The 6,139-nt window shown below is 22.5% G+C and overlaps 1 long non-coding RNA gene across 1 annotated transcript; it reads right to left on the bottom strand.

The window, feature by feature from the left end:
- Nucleotides 1–501: 501 nt before the first annotated feature.
- LOC111634952 lies at nt 502–5,151 on the bottom strand. Its single transcript, XR_002758304.1, has 3 exons — nt 5,054–5,151; nt 2,120–2,410; nt 502–767 (listed from the first exon to the last, which is right to left on the bottom strand). It is a non-coding gene; the product is annotated as an uncharacterized LOC111634952 (long non-coding RNA).
- Between the last annotated feature and the right edge of the window lie 988 nt (nt 5,152–6,139).

Here is a 6,139-nt window from a genome sequence, read left to right as displayed (position 1 = left end):
TAAATAATATAAATATGACATAATTGTTATCAATTACAGATAATACATAATTTACTGTAAAATTAAAGCAAGTTCTATTATCAAATAAGGACACTTTATTTGTTTCATTTCTCTTTTTATCAGAGAATAAAAATTTAGAGAATAGTTAATATTTCAACTGTATCATTTTGTTAACAATAAACATTTTGAATATCAGAAATCTTACAAAGTTAAGAATTCTAATGCTAAATAAAATTTAAAAAATGATTAAATTTGTCTTTTTCATATTATTACATTTAAGTAATAATACACAAATAACAAATTATAAGTTTTTCAATTTCAAATTTTAATAGTACTAGTGATTATAAAGAAACGAAATAATATAATAATAAAAAATCAATCAGTTTATTTTATATATAAATATAATTATTATTTATGTTAAATATTAAAAATTTTTCATATTATGCTAAATCCAATACTTATAATTCAGTTCAATTTATAACTTGGATATCTGTTTATAAATAATTATCATCATATAAGAAATCTGATTTTTAATGTTGATTATAAAAGAATACATGTATTTAAATTATTTTACATAAACCTTTAAACTTATCCATTAATTCAGTCTTTGCTTTTACATTCAATTTATCTCACCTCCTTTTTTTCCAATTCTATGATCAAGAACTCGTTCAATTGTTTCTGAATTGTCTGCTTCTGTAGAGGCATCACCATAATCAACTTCAATTAAATCATCAGAATCTGTTTCGTCCATGCTTTCTTCTTTATAACTAATAGAATTATAAAATANATGTTTCTGTTATGAAAATAATAATTATTTCATAGCAGTGTTATACAAGTACCACAGAAGAAAATATGTAAGTGTCTGATAATACAGTAAACTAAGATAAATTTATATATTAATCAATCAATTAATATAATTGTAATCATTAAATTAGATGCATGGTGACTTAATCATCTACCTTTATTTCAAATTACATAACATCTATACATTTAATTAGTCAGGTTATAACTTGATAATGAATACCATCATCATTTGATCACTAAAGTATTCAAAATTTAAATTTTTTACACACTGTTTAAGATTGCAAGTCTTATATTTTTTAAATTAAATTAAAACAAGTCTATATATCTTATAGATTCACCTATTTGTTTGAATTAATGAATATAGATGTTGTTGGATAGAATAAAAAAATAAAAAATACAGTGGAATATGACTAAAACAATAATAAAAACATAATTATAATGAAATTTTTCCATAGTCCAGCCACAATACTAAATCTGCACACTTACAATAAAATTTGCTCTGTCCCTAATATGGCTATAATGAAAACATTTACTGACTTTGATTAACCCATTTTCCCTGAATGTAAAGTTAGCATATTTTAATTAACAATTTAATAATTTCTTGAATACTCCTGTCAAAGTATCTAAATAAAACTTTTACTACCATTTCATAAGCACACTGAGTTATATAATACAATTTTATTTATTTAAAAACAAATGCATGATATTCATTTAAACAATAAAACCTCATGGATTACTTCTAATTTTATTGGTAACAACATTAATTAATATTAATTTCAAATTATAATATCAGAATGAATTTTGCAAGTTCAGTTAAGGAAACAAGTGATAACTAACAAGATGCATGTTTGCATTTCCTGTAACAAAAATTAAAATTAATAATAATAAAAACCAAAAGTTTTCATTTAGCCATATTTTTTGCACCAGGAAATGTTAATATTAGGGGTAATTGATTGTTTATTTTAAAAATTTTGTTAATTAATAAACCATCACACAATAATTGACAATAACTTTTCAAATTATCATCATAATTTTTAAACAATACTCTTAAATGAAATTTTTAATAGAAACAATTTGGTTCTACCAAACTGATTTAAAAATGTTCTTTTCTGAAAATTCAATTTTTACATATAAATTAAAAATCTTCTATAACATACTTGATTAAGTACATTTTCTTTTTAAATAGAAATTCAATATAATAAAATTGAATTTTACTAATTATTTTGTAATTCTACATATAAGATCTTGTAAAAATTTTTAATAATTACACATTATTCTTCTAAAAATAATTTAAATCAATTAATTGAATACATACCTAATTTTCTTTTTTGTCTGCCTCAAATTTCTCTTTGCATCTGTGTCACTATCAGAATCTTCATCCATAGATGATGAAATTTTTCTCTTTTTTCTATTTGATCGATTATTTTGAAATGACCTAGATAACCTGTTTAAGTTTTTACTTGTTCTTAAATTTTTTAATGACGAGCCAACAGGTCTACGGGAAGTTGTGCGATTTGGAATTATAGACCTGGACCGAGTTAACGGTTCACTGTTATCATCATCACTATCAGAATCAGTGTCTTCACTGCCTTGCCAGTCAGCAGAACTTTAAATTAAAAAAAAAATGCTTTATTAACATACTAACAATATAATTATTCCATTTATATTTGTATAATATCAGAAAAATTATATATATATTAATAGTAATACATAATACATAAAGATCAATCATACAAACATTCTGGTACATTTGTACTTTTGTATTTGTATATACAACAAAATAATTGTTTGTTTCAGAAATTTAATATATAAAACTAACAAAATTATTTACTTTTATTCTAAGTTTGCAGTTTCAGTGAATCAATTTAGTAAGAATACTAATTAAGCAAAAAAGAGCTGGACTTGGTCAAAATAAATTTAACTTGTGAATGTTGATGTATATTTTTATTTAATATTTATTTTTTTTATAAATTTACTGTAGAAGATATTATGATCAAATAAATGATAATTATAACATTATTTTATGCTGTTTAAAACATGTTATTAATATGTCTTGTGTGTTGTAATATCTGATCAAAAATCACAAAAAAAAACCTATTTCAATTTAAAATAATTATTAAAAAAAATAAACATTAATTTGGAAATAAAAGGAATAATATAGTTTAGAAGAAAATTGACAGTTATTATTTCAATATTTCAGACATGTTTTACAAAAGATAAAGAATTAACTGAAACACTGATACACAAAATTCAACTTCTGAATTTAAAAAACTGCTATCATTCAAAAATTATCTTACGTATTTTATGAATATTTACACTATTTTAATCTCTAGAAGTTATTCATTATCACTTAATTTCATGCTATGCAGTTTTTCAATTATCTTTGAATCAGATAAAGCTACATATACTAGATAAATTTTATATAGACTATAATTCATGTATAATTTAACTTACATTTCGCTTTAATGTTATTTTATGAGTTGATCATTTTTTTAGAATGCTGTTAGTAATTTTGAAAACTAAAATGAAAATTTCCTTAAACTGAACCGTATGTTTGAATATGACTAGTTAAATTCAAACCATTATGATTTACATCTTTTTCTAATTATAATACAATAAATTTAATAACTAATTTGCTAATGTCAGATATTATCACATTATTGACTGTATCACTAGTTTAAATGAGGTCTTTTGGCTCTTTTTGCCTTGTGGGCACTGAGGTGGCCTTTTAATCATACCCATTATGGTTATGGCTAGGCTCATAATGGAATGAGGAATGGGGCCCAACATATCCCAAAACAGATTGTCCCTAAAAATTCCTGGGGGCTTCAATGGGTTAGTGATAGGAATAAAAAAAGACTGTGAACTTAACTTATGAGTGTCTGACTTGTATTTAATTTGGATTCCTCAAAATAGTAGGCAAATGTTATTTTGTGTCCATTCATTACAATAAATAGTTAAATTTAAGTTTATGGAGTTCTGATCTCTACATTTTGAAATTAAGATAAAATTTTGGAAAACTAAAATTAGTGTTTATAGTGTATAAAAATTTATTATTATTTTAAAATACTGTTAAAGATTTATTAATTCTTGTGATTACATACTAATGAAAACAATCAGTCAATTTTTTTTGCTATTCTCTTTTATTTATAGTCAAATAAGTTGTATAGCTTCTTCCCAGTTAATTAAAAATGTATTTATCCCACCAATTTTGTATGCTATTATGGTTTCTAAAAATTAATTTATTATAATTAATTTCACATGCAACCATTCTGACTAAAATATGACCACTTATCATAAATGAAAACAAAATTTTGAGCCATAGTAGTAATAAATCAAAAACAACGGCTTTAGAAAACTAAACATACTTATTTTGAAACTTTTTAATACATTCTTTTTTTCTAAAATTCTGAAATTTTTTTTACTTTTTAAAATAGTCAATTTTATTCTTTTCTACATTAGTTTACATACAGTATAAGCTGAATATAACCAAAGTGAAGCCAAAAACGTTTCAAATGAAGTATTTTGGTTTCAAAAACACTTACTACAACACCTTTTCTTGCAGTCGACGTTTATTAGAAAACTTTCAAACGTTTTCGGTCTTATTAAAAGACCTTTCTCAAGAAAATAAGATTAAATAAATAACAAAGTGTTGTAGTAAGTGTTTTTTGATATTAAAATATGCAGTCTAGAACGATGTGTATTTTGGTTTCCTAAAGCAAACAGATGTACAATGGATGATGACAACATTCATATAGAAACCAAATCCAAATTATTATAACTAAATGATAAATTATCATCATCATTTAGTATAATAATAACAACATTGTTAAGCAATATATTCAATAAAACTTATGTGGCAGTTATGTTTAGTGAATATACAAGTAAAAAAGAAAGGAGGGAGAATTGTTAAGCAAAGTTAGAAAAATGCTGCATTCATTGAAATTACAAAAGAGATATTTCCAATTAAATATAGTCAAGCTGACTACTCTGATCATTTGTGTCCTGACCATAATGAATCTTCAGTTAAATTACAATAACAATAACAAAATGTTAAATTACAATAAATTTCTTTAAATCTTTCATTTGTTAATGTAAATAAAAAATAACATTTTTATCACTAATTATCTTTCAAACTTGACAAACTATTAATGTATTTATAATTACAATTTACAAATATTGGTATAATCTGTTACTATCAATGGTATTAATAATTTTTTATATAGTTTATATTTAAACAAGAACTAACTCTTTTCTTTTTCCTCTTTTCTGGGCTTCTCTCTGACTGTCACTGGCATCGGAATCCTATATAAAAATATAATTTTTGTATTATTACATAAAACATAACATATACAAATTGTAATAAAATGAATTTCATACAATTTTAAAACCAAATATAGCTGCTTTTAAGCACAATAAAATGTAAAATAAAATAAATGAAAATTCTGAAATAAAATCTATTTAAAATATAAAACATAAAATAAAAAATTAGTTTTAACAGAATTCAATATTGAAACACTAAATAAATAATTATAATTTGAGTATCTTTGTAAAATAATCATCATATCACATTTTTATCATAAAATTACATAATATAATATATCAATTTTTTTATTCTTAATGACAATAAACTTTTGTCAGTTGGAAATTGATCTATTTTGATTTTCAGTTAATTAAAATTAAGTAGATTGTACCTATATTCCCCACAGACATTAACATTGCAATTATACTGCAAAATTTAAAGACCTTTATAGATAATTTAAACAAAAATAAATTGCATTGTGCATCGCAAATCATGTTTTACATATATATGAAAAAAATGATTTAACCAAATGATCTGTCACATCTGATTGTATATCTTCCTCTAACTTGTAATGGAATCTTTCAGAATAATAAATGTCATTGTTTCAAAGCTGTAATATCATTTTAAAATGCTTTCATTCTGTTTTAATAAATTTTGTAAAATAGATATCAATTTCAAACTTTACAATGTTTTTAAGTTTAATTTTTATGATTCAATTAACAGGAAATGTTATTCTTACAAAAAGCCCTTTTGCTTCTTATATTTTATTATTATTTTATTTTATATTTCTGATTATTTAAACATTGGCTAATTGAAATTTTTTCCCAGGTGTCTAAAAATTCAATTAACAAGAGTTTACCAAATTTATTTTGTAAAGATAGAATTTAAAAAAGTTTTTGATTTCCTTTCAAAAGTAGTATTAACATTAAAAGCTTTAAGAGTAAAACTCAAAATATTTATAATAATGGAATAAAATATATGAGCTCAGTCTTGTTAACGAATATGACTAGTTAAATTCAAACCATTATGATT

This window comes from Centruroides sculpturatus, unplaced genomic scaffold (assembly GCF_000671375.1).
Source record: "Centruroides sculpturatus isolate CEXI.00-Female unplaced genomic scaffold, Cexi_2.0 scaffold891, whole genome shotgun sequence".
NCBI lineage: Eukaryota > Metazoa > Arthropoda > Arachnida > Scorpiones > Buthidae > Centruroides > Centruroides sculpturatus.
Note: the sequence above shows the minus strand (reverse complement) of the source record. Positions and strands in the feature narration are given on the sequence as shown.